At 49.9% G+C, this 17,045-nt stretch overlaps 1 long non-coding RNA gene across 1 annotated transcript; it reads right to left on the reverse strand.

Moving 5' to 3' along the window:
• Positions 1-2,413: 2,413 nt before the first annotated feature.
• On the reverse strand, positions 2,414-8,758 carry LOC106818191. The gene is made up of 3 exons (XR_001395161.1): positions 8,748-8,758; positions 5,615-5,620; positions 2,414-2,521 (listed from the first exon to the last, which is right to left on the reverse strand). It is a non-coding gene; the product is annotated as an uncharacterized LOC106818191 (long non-coding RNA).
• Between the last annotated feature and the right edge of the window lie 8,287 nt (positions 8,759-17,045).

The raw sequence follows: 17,045 nt of genomic DNA on the forward strand, positions 1-17,045 counted from the left end.
ACAGCTGGAAAGTTTGGTCGAAGTTCCCGTAACCAACGATTTTCTACAAAAAAGCCCTACTCCAAACCGGCCGCTTTTAAAGGCTGTTCCGTTCGAGTTTCACACTGCCCCCATTTTCTGCACGTATGACATCGTTCCCCTCAGTAATTTACAGCGGTTCCTTACAACATACACTGCTAATTCCAAGCCCCCAAGTGATGAATAGTTTTATCTCTCCCAAAAAATAAAAACAATACACAAAATAAAAAATTTGTTATTTTAATAAATGTCCGCCTAGGTGGCGCTATATACCCTCCTACTGCAGTGTGTCGCTATTCCCCTTGGGCGGCCATACTTACGAATAAATTCCCATAATTCAGCACGTATGACATCGTTCCCCTCAGTACTTTACAGCGGTTCCTTACAACATACACTGCNCGGCGAGAGGGGAAACCCTCGCATCGGTGTGCCTGCAGAAGATGACCAAACTTCGATCATTAGAGGAAGTTAAAATTGTCGCTACAGGTCTTCGTAGGTGAACCTGCGGAAGGATCATTCACCCGAACGTCTCAGCAGCCTAGCGTTGGCTCTATGAGAAACGAGGCATCGAAAGCAAAATGAATGACGCGATGATGCATGAGCGAAAGCTCCGACTCAGGCGTTGCGATTTGCTAGGTTGCGCGGGATTCTCCGCTTAGTCGTTCGGCGGCGGAGCGATTGTGTGTGCGCCGTAGCAAGCCGCCGGTCGTTTTTCGCGACGGGAGTGCTCCGTCTAGCTTCCTCGACGTCAATACGCTTCGATGTTGTGGGCGTACCTGTCGTCCTCGGCCGGCGTACTGCCGACGTCGCATTCTCGGCACCAATGTTTGCGTTGCGGCGCGTCACGTAGTCCGAGCGGGTGGCTCGGCGCGCGTGCGCTCGCGAACGGTGCGCGCGACATTCCGAATGATCGGCCGTCGTGTCGTGGACGAAAAGCCACACGCCGATTGCCTGGCCGTAGCAAACCCGGCAGGCATTGCGAACTGCAAGGTTCAAAGAGACGCGTTACATACAGTAATTGATGTGCGTAGAAAATGTTTTGCGTGAGCTTGCGTAAGGTTGCATTTGATGCATGCATCATTATCGGTCGCCACGCTGCCGGCGACTTGTTCTCTCCTCCTACCTCGTATCTCGAGAAAGGGAGAGGCTGCGTCCGCCCACGGTTTCGTTGTTGTCTAAACATGTTCTAAACAACCTTCTTAGGACTCGCAGGTATGGTGCCTCGTTCGTCGACATCCGGAGCGACCGATCGGCCGGCTCCGGACCGTGTCACCGCTAGGTGCGCTTGAGCCACCAAAACTTTACTCAACTCTGAAGCGGTTGGATTCACTCGCCCCGTGCTGCGATGTAAGAACGCATCCAGAATTCGTTATTTAATCGTGCTAATTGCAGGCGACCATTGAACATGACATTCGAACGCCACATTGCGGCACCGCGCGTATTTCCCGAGTGCTTTACACGTACGTCTGAAGCCGTCGGCTTACAATCATCGCGCACTACTTCCGCGTTCCGCCGCGCCGCGCCTTGGACGCTTTGCAGTCATTCATTTGCTGCCATCCGCCAGGCAGCGTCGACTTCATCGCTCTATAAATTGAGATCGCTCGACCGCGGCTCAACTCTCAATGATCGTTTCGAGACGTCGAAGACGTCGGTTCGGCGAACAAGCGGTTGCCGCTTGGCGTCGTCGTAGCCACTCGATCACGTATGCGAGTCCCGTACCCGTCTACGCACGTGCGCATCTCGAAAGCGGGTCGCATCCGTTAGCCGACGTTGCAATCTCGGATTCGATTCAGTCTTTGATTAGAGGAGTTTGCGTCACGGCAGCAAATTTGCTGGTGAAGGCGCACCGTGCGTTTTGCTCTGTGCGTGCGTCGTGTGCACCGCACAGCGTCGGCCAGCGCAGGATGGCCGCCTCGCTGTTATCGTGGCTCTGCGAAGCAATTCTCTGGACTTCGCTGCTGGCACACGTCCGTCGCCGAGCGGCTGCTGGCGTGCTGTTGCCTGCCGCTGCCTGCTCGTGTGTTGCCCACGTCTGTCGACCGCCGGCGTCGCCACCGTGTTCTTCACCAAAAAAAACGATCATAACGACTCCCCCCGCCCCCCACTCAGATCGCGGCGTGACTACCGCTGAATTTTAAGCATTTACTAAGCGGACGGAAAAGAAACTAACAAGCGATTCCCTACGTAACGGCGAGTGAACGGTCGCGAAGCAGCCAGACCGAATCGCGTCGACGTTTCGCCGGCGTGAAGCTGTGGTGGTTTTAGGGAGGAGCATTTCGGTGTCGACGTTCGCAGTTGCTCCGTACTCCTCCACCGGGGCCCTTTTTCCTTACGAAGGCGTCAAGGCCCGTATTGCCCATCGTTTCGTCATCGTGATTTCGCACTCCTTTGAGTCGGGTGTTTGGGATTGCAGCCCAAAGGTGGGGTGGTAAACTCATACTAAGGCTAAATACTGACACGGGACCGATAGCAAACAAGTACCGTGAGGGAAAGTTGAAAAGAACTTGAAGAGAGAGTTCAGAGTACGTGAAACCGCTCAGAGGCAAACGGGTGAGAGCCAGCCAAACGTGGTCGTCTCGAATTCAACCGTGCCTCTCAGATGTCGCAACGCGGCTGAGCTTTCTCGAGGGATCCGCAAGGAGCCCGCGCTTCCGCGACGATTAGCTGCTGCGTAGTGCATTTCGGAGACGGCGCTGATACCACACGCGTGGCGTCGCGAAGAGTATCGAAACTGTCGAGCACGGTTAACCGCGCCGCTTCGATGCTCACCGCGCGTTAAGCTCTGCCAGCTCGGCTGCTTCGACGCAACGAAGGCATGCCTATTCGCGCCATCCCGTCGGGCTTGCCGCCGGTCCGTCTCGCCTTTTCTCCGAACGTCAGAACTGCGGTGCAGTGCCTTCTTGGAACCGCGAAGAGCCAGCTGGGCGGGCCGTCGCTCGCAAGTCTGGCGCTCAAGAGTTGTGGTGTTTATGTCGGGCAACCACCCGACCCGTCTTGAAAACACGGACCAATTGGAGTCTAACATGTGCTTCTGCAAGTCATTGGGGTATCGAACACTCAAAGGCGCAATGGAAAGGTGCGCAAGGTCGACTTTCCGGTCGGTCCTTTAGGCGAGATCCCGAGCATACGATGTCGGGCGCACTGCCGGCCCATCTCCTCTTCCCTATTTGGTCCGCCACGTTGGGTGAGGGGAGCACTAGAGCATGCATGATTGGCGACCCGCGAAAGATGGTGAACTATGCCTGAGTAGGTTGAAGCCAGAGGAAACTCTGGTGGAAGGCCGTAGCGATTCTGACGTGCAAATCGATCGTCGAACTTGGGTATAGGGGCGAAAGACTAATCGAACCATCTAGTAGCTGGTTCCCTCCGAAGTTTCCCTCAGGATAGCTGGCGCTCATCATGCAGTTTTATCCGGTAAAGCGAATGATTAGAGGCATTGGGGTCAAAACGACTTCAACCTATTCTCAAACTTTAAATGGGTAAGAAGCCTGACTCGCTCGATTGGAGCCAGGCCACGAATGCGAGTGCCCAGTGGGCCACTTTTGGTAAGCAGAACTGGTGCTGTGGGATGAACCAAACGCCGGGTTAAGGCGCCCGATGGTGACGCTCATCAGACCCCAGAAAAGGTGTTGGTTGATATAGACAGCAGGACGGTGGCCATGGAAGTCGGAATCCGCTAAGGAGTGTGTAACAACTCACCTGCCGAATCAACCAGCCCTGAAAATGGATGGCGCTGGAGCGTCGAGCCCATACCCGGCCGCCCGGGCAGAGTAGCCGACCAGCCGAAATGCCCTTTGAGCAGAGTAGGAGGGTCGCAGCGGTGCGCGTTGAAGGAGTCGGGCGCGAGCCCGCCCGGAGCCGCCGCTGGCGCAGATCTTCGGTTGCGTAGTCAGAAATATTCAAATGGTGTCAGGCACTTTGAAGACTGAGTGGAGAGGGGCTTCCATGTTGAACAAGCAGTTGGCACATGGTCAGTCGATTCTAAGAGATAGGCGCGACACGCCATTCCGAAGCGGGGCAATCTGTTTTGCCCGCCGGTCGACTCGAGACGGGAAATCGAGTGTTATATTCCCGAACCCGGACACGGAGATCGCCCTCGGGGTCAGCTGCGGTTAACGCCAAAACGAACTCCGGAGACGTCGGCGGCGTAGTTCCCGTCGGAGAGTTTGTCTTTTCTTTGTAAGGTCGGGCGCCACTCCTGGAATCGGTTGTTGCCCGGAGATATGGGAGATGTTGTCTTCCCGTAAGCACCGCGGCTCTTTGCGGGTCCGGTTCACCCTGCCCGGTCGACTCCTTGAAATCGAGGGAAGGACAGTGTGATTTTTCGTGCCGGATCGTACCCATATCCGGCAGCAGCGTCGTCCAAGCGTGAACAGCCTAGTCAGATCTAGAAACAATGTACGGTAAGCGAAGTCGGCAAGTCAGATCCGTAACTTCGGGGAAACAGGATTGGCCTCTAAGTGGCCTGGGCCGGTCGGGCTGTGGTAGGCAAGCGGGTCTGGAACCAGCACCGGGACATGGGCAGACCGCACGGGTCGATGCTCCGACCGACGGAAACCCTTCCCGTGGATTGATTCAGACTGTTGCAACCGCTCGTGCGGTTGCTTCGGCGTCCGGCATCCAAACAGCCGACTTAGAACTCGGTACGGCCAGGGGAATGCCGACTGGTCTAATTAAAAACAAAGCATTTGGGGAATGGCGTTGGTCGGTGCTTGACGCAATGTGATTTCTTGCCCAGCTGCTCTGAATTGTCAAAGTGAAGAAATTTCAACCAGCTGCGGGGGTAAACCGGACGGGAGTCAACCTATGACTACTCTTAAGGGGCGTTAAAGCGAGCTATTAATTCGGACAACTCTCCTGAGGATAGTCGAGGCATGGGGCCTAAGAGACCGTACCCATAGACGCATTGAGAGCGTCCCACCCTTCGACAACTACGTAAGAGCAAACCTTGATGCGCGAAGTTACCACACGAAGATTCTTGCCCTCCCAACAGCAATGCAATGAGACAAAGAGGCCAGGAAGAATCAAACGCAAACAATACGGGCACGGTTCAGAGGCTCTTTAAGTCGAAAAGAAAGCCTCTCCTCGCACGAGATAATTGACGGTGCGGAACGAATGCGCAGCAGATACTCATCCCGCAGAGGAAAGCATCCGGAACACCTATGCCAATCTATTTCAAACACAATCGCCGTGCGATCCAGAACCCTACACAACCAATAATAGTTTTACTATTATGCAGTATGTTGCCAAGGATGAGTTGAGAGAGAACCTGAAAAAGCTGAAAAAGGACGGCGCTCCCGGCCCTGACGGTTTTACGGTCACAGAACTGCTATCGATGCCAAGTGACGTCCTCTTGCTAGTATGTAACTTTGTGCTGCTAGTTCGAGAATTACCGGCCACTTGGAAACAGTGTCGTACAGTTTTAATACCTAAGACCAAAGGGGGGTTGGATGATGCATCCAACTGGCGTCCGATCACCCTTTCTTCAGTCTTCGTCAGACTAGTCAATCGCATCTTAACTCAAAGGCTAGCAATAGCCACATCCTTAAACCCAAGACAACGTGCGTTTATTCCGGCAGATGGTTGTCATGAAAACGTACAGCTGCTCGACTACTTGGTCAAACGAGCACGCCAGGAGCCTAGTAACCTTCAGGTGGTGCTTGTCGACCTCGCTAAAGCCTTTGACACGGTGTCCCATCATAGCATCCTGCGTGCTGTTAAGCGCCATGGTGCAGATGGTGATTCTGTGGAGTATCTTAGTAATCTCTACACCGGGTCCACAACCTCGATCACATGTGGACCAGTTCTCGTAAACGGCGTTGAGATGAACAGAGGAGTAAAGCAAGGCGACCCCCTTTCGCCTTGTCTCTTCAACTTAGTTGTTGATGAGCTGTTTTCCGTGCTCCCCAACCATGTCGGGGTGGAAGTCGGGTGTCAAAGGCTTAACGCAATGGCGTTTGCCGACGACTTGGTCCTCGTGAGTGAGTCGGTAACGGGGATGAACGCACTATTGGCAACGACGGAGGAATTCTTTGCAAAAAGAGGCCTTAGCATCAATGCCAAGAAATGCGCGTCCCTCCGTATCTTCCACTGCGGAAAGCGGAAGACTTTCAAGATCAATACGGACCGTACTTGGTGTGTAGGAAACACACCTATACGAGCGTTGACCTATGGTACATTCGTTAAGTACTTGGGTGTTGCATTCGATCCAGGGGGGAAGATGGCGAGTAATATCGATCAGTTAGAGGATTGGCTTCTCAAGCTTCGAAAAGCCCCACTGAAGCCACAACAGAAAATACATCTACTAATATACAATCTGGTGCCACGCTTAAGCCACGAACTAGTACTGGGAAGAGTCACCAAGGGCCTTCTCACCGAGATGGACCGGCGGATCCGGGCATTGATCAAACAGGTGTGTCGGTTGCCTCACGACACAGTGGATGCTTTCTTCTATACCAGCCAACACGACGGAGGGATGGGCGTACCCTCACTAAGCAATGTCATTCCAGCTCAGATTGTACGTCGTGTGAAGAATATGCGCCACTCGAGCGACCCTGTGATCAGAGACCTATACGAGACGTCGAGAATCCAATCTCTATTATCCAAGGCGAGAGCAATGCTTGGATTGTCGGATGGACAGGTTCCGACAAAGGCTGAAGAACGGACAGCCTGGGCTAAGCGGTGGAGCACTACAGTAGATGGAAAGGGATCGGAAGACTTTTCCGGACCCGGAAATGGCTGGATAAGAGGAACAAGCCAACTGGTGAGTGGTGGAATCTTTTGTGAGATGATAAAACTACGGAGCAACACTCTAATCACGCGCTCCAGGTCATACCGAGGTAGACCAGGCAACACGTCCTGCCGGTTTTGTCCTGCACAAAGGGAAACCCTTAAGCACCTGCTGCAGTGCTGTCCGAAAGGGTTCCATCACAGGGTGAGACGCCATAACGTCGTGGTTGAACACCTAGCCAGGGCAGCAAGTGCGCTGAAGTGGGGAGTAATAGAAGAGCCGCACATACTAACCGCGGCCGGTCTACGAAAACCTGATATCGTCCTCCATAATGATAAAAAGGTCGTAGTCGTTGATGTAGCTATTCCTTGGGAGGGCAATGGTACGCCTGGCGCCAGACACGCGGAAAAGATATCATACTATGGCAGTAATGCAGATTTGAGGAAATATCTGGAGGAGAAGTTCCCTGGCAAGGAACTTGTGTTTGAAGCCTTAGTGATATCGGCTCGTGGAGGATGGTGCCGGCGCAATAATCGCCTGATGAAGCTGATTGGGTTGTCTTCTGGTTGGCGTGATCTCGCTGTCATAAAAACTATGGAGCACTCTATCAAGATATACCGCAAGACAGTGAATGACACCCACACAACACTGTAACTTCCTGTCCCTGATACCCGAAATAGGGTGTCCTACCCTATCGACACATGCAGAAATCTAATTCCGCCCCACGCTCGAGATTTCGAAAGTGAAGAAATTCGCAAAGGGCAATTCCAGACGATGCGATTCGTGCATACTGCCAGAACTGTTTGGAACATCGGATAACGGATTGGTGCATGACGCGTGCCTCCACACGTAAAAACGGATAATGACGACAAAAAATAGCCAAATGCCTCGTCATCTAATTAGTGACGCGCATGAATGGATTAACGAGATTCCCACTGTCCCTATCTACTATCTAGCGAAACCACAGCCAAGGGAACGGGCTTGGCGAAATTAGCGGGGAAAGAAGACCCTGTTGAGCTTGACTCTAGTCCGACTCTGTGAAGAGACATGAGAGGTGTAGAATAGGTGGGAGGCTTCGGCCGCCGGTGAAATACCACTACTTTCATCGTGTCTTTACTTATTCGATGAAGCGGAAAGCGAGCCTCGCGGCTCTTTATTCTCGAATTAAACCGTCGGTGTAGTGCCGACGGCAATCCGCCTCGAAGACAGTGTCAGGCAGGGAGTTTGACTGGGGCGGTACATCTGTCAAAGGGTAACGCAGGTGTCCTAAGGCGAGCTCAGCGAGGACAGAAACCTCGCGTAGAGCAAAAGGGCAAAAGCTCGCTTGATTTTGATTTTCAGCTACGAATACAGACGTGAAAGCGTGGCCTATCGATCTTTTGACTTTAGGAGTTTTAAGAAGAGGTGTCAGAAAGTTACCACAGGGATAATGCGCTGTGTGGCCAGCCAGCTGTTCATAGCGACGTGCATTTTTGATCTTCGATGTCGGCTCTTCTTAATTGTGAAGCCAGAACTTCACAGCGTTGCGATGTTCACGCACTATAGCGGAACGTTGAGCTGGGTTTAGACACGTGTCTGAGACAGGTAGTTTTTACCTACTGATGACATGTTGTTGCCAATAGTAATCTCTGCCCTCAGTACGAGAGGCAACGCAGTTCAGACATTTGGCTACATGTGCTTGATCGAAAAGTCAGTGGTGCGAAGCTACCATCTGGGGGATTACTGACTGACACGGCCTCTGAAGTCAGAATCCCGCTAGAAATGTGACCGATACCGTTATGCTGCCACTGGCCTTGCGGAGGCAGTAATATGCGGAGATGCGCTCTTCGGTGGAAAAGCCCACGTACACGGACGTTGCTGTCGGCGCAAGACACGCGTGCGCAGCAGTCACAGGGAAAAGCGATACGATATCCAACCCATGCAAGGTATTGGTGCAATTCCTATCGTAGACGACCTTAGGTGCATCGTGCTGGTGTCGTATTAGTAGAGCAGCCACCACACTGCGAATCTATTGAGACTAAGCCTTTCACTTGGAAGATTTGTCTGCGCGAGGCAGCGCGAGTCCCCCAGATTGGCAGTGGTGGGGTGGCGGCGGCGAGACCCGAACGAACCAGAAGGAGAACGATAACGCTAGAGAAAAGAGATGAGACGGAAACCACGTGGTCGTGATGCGGTGACGCGGTGTGGCGAGACGAGAGCCAGCAGTTACTGAGAGACGAGCAAGTAGAATATCTAGAATTGACGAACTCGGAGAGTGGTCGTGAAGCAGAGATCAGTCGAGAACAGGCGAAATAATCGATAAGCAGAACAGAGGAGCCAGCAGCAGCGATGATATTCCAAGCGGCTATATCAGTAACCAACGAACGATTCATCTCCTCCAGAAACTTGGGACAGTTTCGGTCGAATCTCCGCTAACCAACGAGATTTCTCCTCCAGACACTTGGAAAAGTGGGTCGAGTTCCACGTAACCAACGATTTTTCTACAAACACAAGCCCTACTCCAAACCAATGGTGCTTTTACAAGGCTGTTCGCTTCGGAGTTCACACTGCCCCCCATTTTCTGACGTATGACATCGTTCCCTCAGTAATTACAGCGGCTTCCTTACAACATACACATGCTAATTTCCAAGCCCCAAGTGATGAATAGTTTTATCTTCTCCCAAAATAAAAACAATACACAAAATAAAAATTGTTTTTTAATAAATGTCCGGCTAGGTGCGCTATTACCCTCCTAACTGCAGTGTGAGGTATCACCATTGGAAATGAATTATGCCATCAGGCGGCCATACTTACGAATAAATTCCCATAATTCAGCAGAAGGTTTTTTTTTACAACATAACAATTGCCAGTCCTCTTTAATCAAGTCGCCAAGTTACCACCAATATTGTTATTACAAAAAAATTAAAAAGAAATTAACCAACAATTTTCATCGTTCCCCTCAGTACTTTACAGCGGCTTCCTTACACATTACATGCTAATTGCAAGCCCCAAGTGATGAATAGTTTATCTCTCCCAAAAAATGAAAACAATACACAAATAAAAAAATTGTTATTTAATAAATTCGCCAGGTGGCGCTATATACGCCTCCTACTGCAGTGTGATATCATAAGATTGGACAGCGCTATGCTTGCCATACAGTTTCGATGTCCCCACTGCGCCGACACCAGCGCCGACCAACGGCGAGTTAGGGTCCGCAGCTTACCAGCTGACTGCTAACAACAGTAGATATATGCAGACGACACGCGAAAGGTGCATCGAGTTAAAAACAAAACATGTTTTATTATACAATCGATAGTTTCAATTTACATTTTATCTGATAAGCTCATTGCTTCATAGGTAGGTTGCACGAAATCTGACATGCAGTGTTGAACTATTAACCATACTAGACGAGGGAAATAAATACATTTTTAAGCAGGGTCCGGTACGTTCGTGTGCGCATCAGCCATAGTCGCAGCGGCAGTGTACCGGTCATATAAACACGTCAGTGTAACGCGTTCATATAAATATAATTAGCACCTCAGTAACCCCGTGTAGATATTCTGTGCATGTAGAAAGTATAGTTCAATATTTGTGCACCTGACTATAATGCAAGGTTATATTGAAGTACTGTAATGAAATATAACAAATTGAGTATACGATCAGCATTACAGATTCGGATTTAATTTAAAAGGTTTGCAATTTATATAGCGAGGGAGGAATGAGTGTTTCGTTGTGGGTGATGAAACAAGGCAAAAAACATACTGACAGCGACGATTGGTCTCATTCGAAGTATTATTCACATAATAAATTACTATATATTGGTACTATTTTATCATATTTAACCTATAGCAATTACCATATCTCGTAACACACGCCCTACAGAAATGATAACAACGGGAATCTTGTATCCCCCATGCACCGGATGGCGTGTAAGGCTTCAAACAACAACAACAATTATTTTGCCATTACACGGGTGAAGCAATTGCGGTTCTTTCTCTTACTAACTGTTACAAACATACATTTTTTCACGCGAGAACCGTGATGGAGGCGGATATTTACAACAGCTTGTTATAATTCTATGGGCTTTGCATACATTTATTGGATCACGGCCTTATGACATGTAATGTCTGTAATAAGGTGAGGGATTGAGAATGGCTGCGCACCTTACTCATGTGCATAGGCCTAACCTTTGGAATTTACGTTCTCTAAACTCTAATTCCAGTTAAAGTGCAAGCATGAAAACACTTCCTGGCTGGGGAGAGAAAAGTTCCTTCCTGCGCTGTGTCCCCATTAGTTCTTTCTGAACCATTAAAATATTGGCATGTATCATGTTCACTGATGTTTCCGCGCAAAAATGATTGGAATTGCATTACTTGGCTCAGCAATTTCCGTGCGTGACCTACTCACCGGTTGTCGGCGTAGTGTCCCGCGCGATGACCCAACATATAGGTCAAGTGTCCCATCTTATTACATTGAAATGATTATCCATAGTGCGGGCCATACTACGATATAAATTCCCATAACTTCAGCGAAGTTTTTTTTAAAATAAAACATGCCATCCTCTTAATCCAAGTCGCAAGTTACACCATATATGTTATTAACAAAAAAATTAAAAAGAAAATTAACCAACAATTTCCCGGCACACACTCGAAATGGCCAATTTGCAATGTGAATTTGCACAAAAAGTAGACTTTCTTTCAAAATTCCCCGGCCGCGATCAGCAACGCACCTCGCCGACGAAGCCGTTTACACTGTCGATTTCAGAGAAAGAATTCTAGTTTCTGAAATTAACAATTGCAAAGAATTCATAACCCTTTCTAATAAGAAATACAAAATTCCAGCGTACGCATACACTCAAATACGATCTCATTCCTAACCTATCCCAGCGCTCATTCGTTGATTTTCCCACCGTCGTGCCTGGAGGGAGGTCACGTGATAACGTCACATGACGTCGCCTACGTCGCAGCAATGCGTGGCAGCCTAGTGAGTGGTGATGTTCATGCGTTATGTTAGTCATGTTCATGAGCGTAGAGGTAAAACAGGTACCGAGGTGATAGATTGTAACTAAACTAGGTCTTTGAATTGAGTAATTCCAATTGTTGTGATGGGTATGCAGCCCGTCTCTCCTAGACCCGATTTCACTAACGGTAACGCCACCTACAAATGCCACATCGGTACGAAACCACTGCGGTTCGTGCAGTTTCGAAGTGATTTTCGTATCTTTTGCATTACAGTCCTCATGCTACTAGGAGGAGCTAGGAGGAGCGACTTCCCTGTATATATGCTTCACTCTTGCCAGCCAAGTGAAGCATCGAACGATGTCAGAATATACCGGGTTTTTGATTCGTGGAATTGACGGTTGAGACTACTAGACGACAGACGTCTAAGCTAGTAACTGGCCCTGGGGCAAGCCAGAAGAGTCTTAAACGGGTCGGTATCGGTACGACACGTGGGAACGGGGCTTCGTTAACGAGGGTTCTAGAGTGCAGGCAGCCGTACGTTGGACGTCGTTCTCGTCAGCGATTCCTTTCGTTTCGGTTCAAATTTTAGTCGTGACTGCGTTGGACGTGCTGCCGATCGGTAGCGACATTCGTCCGAAAACGGTGTCGAAGCCTAATTGAGCGGAGCAGTTTATGCCGAGCCATAGGAACGATAGTTGATCGTGTGATCTCTTTTTGGAAAGCTGTCACGGTGCGCCGTCGAGTGCTGCAAGTCTGCAGAGGGGCCAAGTTGATTTATCCTCTACGTCGAGACGCACGCTTGGAGGCTCCTGCCGTATCCGCCGCCGATTCAATGTGAAGAACGCCTGTCGGTGCTGCCCGGTCGACTACGTCCGAGTGTACACTGTGGTAGTGTTTCGTCGAACGATCGGTAGACAACGGTGCGTCGGTCGTTTGCTTCTTCGAAATCAATCGTGGTTGCGCCGTACCTGAGTTTGATGCCTGCCAGCTAGTCATATGGCTTGCTCTCAAAGAGTTAAGCCATGCATGATCTAAGTACAGTACGGATACCAAAGCTGAAACGCGATGGCTTCATTAAGATCAGTTATGGTTCCTTAGATTTACTATCTACTTGGATAACTGTGATAATTTAGAGCTAATTACATGCATCAAGCTCCGGACCTTTATCGGGAACGAGCGATTTTATTAGACCAAACCAATTCGCGGTTTACGGCCGTTTCTTTTGGTGACTCTTTAACCTTGCGCTGATCGCACGCGTCTTCGCCACCGGCGACGTATCTTTCACATGTCTGCTTATCAACTTTCGGATGGCTAGATACTGTGCCTACCATGGTTTGTCGTAACGGGAACGGGGGAATCAGGGTTCGATCCGGAGAGGGAGCATTGAGAAACGGCTACCACATCCAATGGAAGGCAGCAGCACGCAAATTACCCATTCCCGCACGCGGCGATGTAGTGACGATAAATAACAAATACGGGACTCTTCGAGGACCCGTGAATTGGAATGAGTACACTTTAAACTCCTTTAACGAGGATCTAGCTGGAGGGCAAGTCTTGGTGCCTAGCAGCCGCGCGTAATATTCCAGCTTCAATGCGTATATTAAGTGTGTTGCCAGTTAAAGCGTCGTAGTGGATCTGGGTATAGGCTGGCTGTCCATCAGCGATGCTTACGCCTGTCCTGGCCTTTTACTCCCGGTCTATCTTTGTTGACTTTGGACTGAGCCTGACTCGGTTGGCGGACGTTTACTTTGAAAAATTAGAGTTTCAAAGACAGGCTTTTTGCCCTGAATAATGGTGCATGAATAATGAAAGGACNTCGAATAACTTGCGCTGATCGCACGGTCTCGCCCACCGGCGACGTATACTTTTCAAATGTCTGCCTTAGCAAACTTTCGCATGGCGTAGATTTATGTGCCACCATGGTCGTAACGGTTAACGGGGAATCAGGTGTCGATTCACGAGAGGGAGCATGAGAAAACGGCGTACCACATGCCAAGGAATGCAGCAGGCCACGGCGAAACTTACCCATTCCCGGCACGGGGAGCGTATGACCGATAAATAACAATACGGCGGACTCTTTCGAGGACCCCGTAATTCGGAATGAGTACACTTTAATCCTTTAACGGATCTATTGGCAGGGCAAAGTCTGCGGTTGCAGCAGCGCGCGCGAATTCCAGCTTCAATAGACCGTATATGAAAGTGTTGCACGTTAAAAAGCTCGTATTTGGATCTGGGCTTAGGGCTGGTGGCCATCTAGCGATGGATACTGCCTGTCCCTGGCCTTTACCTCCCGGTCTATCTTTGTTGCTCTGGACTGAGTGACTCGGGTTGCACGCGAACGTTTACTTTAAAAAAATTAGACGCTGTCAATAGCGAGCTTTTGCCTGAATAATGCGTGCATGAATAATGGAATAGGACCTTCGCGCTTCTATTTTGTTGCGTTTCGAAACAGAGAAATGATAAGCGAGCGAACAGACGCGGGGCATTCGTACTGCGCCCCTGCTTAAGAGTGAAATTCTTGGATCGTAGACCAAGACGAACAAAACAGCCGAAAGCATTGTGCCAAGAATCTTTCATTAATCAAGAACGAAACGTCAGAGGTTCGAAGGTGATCAGATACCGCCCTAGTTCTGACCATACAACGATATTTCCACACTAGCGATCCGCCGCGAGTTACTACAATGACTTGGCCGGGCAGCTACCGGAAACCAAAGCTTTGGGCTTCGCGGGAATTGGTTGCCAAAGCGAAACTTAAGGAATTGACGGAAGGGCCACCACCAGAGTAGGGAGCCTGCGGACTTAATTTGAAACTCAACACGGGAAATCCACCCGGCTCCGCACACTGTAAGGATTGACAGATTGCAGAGCTCTTTCTTGATTTCGATCGTGGTGTGGTGCATGCGCCGCGTTCTTAGTTGGTGAGCGATTGGGTCTGGTTATTCCGAATAACGAACCGAGACTCTGGCCTACTAAATAGTAGCCGATTCCGTCGGTCGGCCTGGCCACTTCTTAGAGCGGACAAGGGGGCTAGCCGCACGAGATTGAGCAATAACAGGTCTTGTGATGCCCTTAGATGTCGGGGCTGCACGCGCGCTACACTGAAGGAATCAGCGCCGTGCATTTTGCCTTGTCTGGAGACCTGATAACCCGATGAACCTCCTTCGTGCAGGGATAGCGGAATTGCAGATTATTTCCCTTGAACGAGGAATTCCCAGTTAAGGCGCGAGTCATAAGCTCGTGTTGATCACGTCCCTGCCCTTGTACAACACCGCCCCGGCCGCTACTACGATTGAAATCCATTTAGTGTAGGTCTTCGGACCGTCCCGGCGAGAGGGCACACCCTCGCATCGGGTGTGCTGGGAAGATGAACCAAACTTATCATTTAGAGGAAGTAAAAGGTTCGCTAACAAGCGCTTTCCGGAGGTGAACCGCGGAAGGATCATTACCGAACGTCAGCAGGCACGGTTGCGCTCTATGAGAAACGAGATCGAAACAAAATGGATGTGATATGAGAGAGCGAAAGTCCGACTCGACGTTGCGATGCCTAGGTTGCGGGCGGGTTCTCCGTTAGTCGTTCGGCGGCGGAGCGATTGTGTGTGGCGTAGCAAGCCGCCGGTCGTTTTCCGCGACGGGAAGTGCTCCGTCTAGCTTCCCTCGGTCAAACGCTTCGATGTTGTGGGGTACCTGTCGTCCTCGGCCGGCGTACTGCCGACGTCGCATTCTCGGCACCAATGTTTGCGTTGCGGCGCGTCACGTAGTCCGAGCGGGTAATACATGCAATAGTAATCTCACCGATGGAAAGTAATCTTTGCTGCTTTTGACTCCTTACGTCTAACAACGTCACAGTTGCATGCACTACAATACAGTCGCATGATATATCGATGGATGCAATATGGATGGATATCGATGAAAGGTCGCAACCTATATGCCCATCGCAATATGCACAAATCCACTCAGTTCTGCTAGAGTCCATAGTAACTATGACGTCATAATCGGAAACATGAGAACATCACATTGGTCTCCCAAGATGGATACGGCAAGTTTAACCGCAAGTCACGATTCCAGGGGTTACAGCTAGACTGGTACCCACCTTGACTCCACCAAGTATCCTTGGCTACAATGAACTCAGTTAGTGTAGCGTGTCGAACTGTCGTGCGGGTGCCAGTCTAGCTTAGCAGCCGAAGCCGTGTCCAGAAAAACTACAGGCAAATGCAATGAACATAGGCTCGTTGCGCCATCTATCGCACGCCATATGTTCTAAAATATTGTCAGGGCATGAACCAGCAAAAATGGTAAATCGGTTTTCTACAGAAAAACAACGCGCGCTGAGCAGCAAACCAACAATTACGACCATTTGTAGGAAATGTCTACCTACGTGCGTAGTGAAAAGGCTAGCGGAATCGCCACAACTGCTCAATTGAACGATTATACGACTTTGGTCTCTACCCAAAGGGACCTGAGTAAGGTGTTCCAAACAGTGCAGCGAATTTGAGTTAGTGTGCCGCTATGCTGCGTTTTTCGCGCTTTGCGCGGATCCGGGCTGCCAATCGTCTAGTAGCGTCTTCTGATCATGCGATGGCGTTATTTGTACACTGCCTATGGTGCTGCCACCTTGGTGCGGTATTTATTAGAGCCCCTAGTATTGACACGCAGTCACTCGCTCGCACCCCCTCTATCTCTCTCATTCTCTATATCTCTGTCTCTGTCTCTGTCTCTGTCTCTGTCTCTGTCGCTGTCTCTGTCTCTGTCTATGTTGGTGTCTCTCGCCCCCCCTCTCTCTCTCTGTCTGCCTCTATCTCTGTCTGTGCCTCTGTCTCTCTCTCTCTCTCTCTCTCTCTCTCTCTCTCTCTCTCTCGCGCGCGCTTTCTCCGTGTCACTATACTCATCTCTATTTCCGTCTCTACCTCTATATTTATTTGTCTGTTTCTCTGTCGGCGTGTGTCTCTCTTTCTCTTTCGCGCTCTTTTTCTCTCTCTCTCTCTCTCTCTCTCTCTGTCTGTATCTCTATCTCTATCTCTATCTCTCTCTCGCTCTTTCTCTCTCTCTCAAGCTCTCTCTCTGTATCTATCTATATCTCTATCTCTATCTCTCTCCCTCTCGCTTTCGCTCTTTCTCTCTCTCTATCTCTATCTCTATCTATATCTCTATATCTGCCTCGAAGCTGCCTGGATGCGAATCTGTAACTATTGCTGATTATAGTTATTAGGCTATTATTTGCCAAGAAACCACTGGCATACTTATGTCTTTATCTTTGTATCAGATCATGGCTTCATGGTGCTGACTGGGTTACGTTATATTTGCGATGTTATAATCATTACATGATATGATTTATATGGCCGGACGCATAGCCACGGCCA

This window comes from Priapulus caudatus, unplaced genomic scaffold (genome assembly GCF_000485595.1).
Source record: "Priapulus caudatus unplaced genomic scaffold, Priapulus_caudatus-5.0.1 Scaffold36, whole genome shotgun sequence".
In the NCBI taxonomy this organism is placed as follows: Eukaryota; Metazoa; Priapulida; class Priapulimorpha; order Priapulimorphida; family Priapulidae; genus Priapulus; species Priapulus caudatus.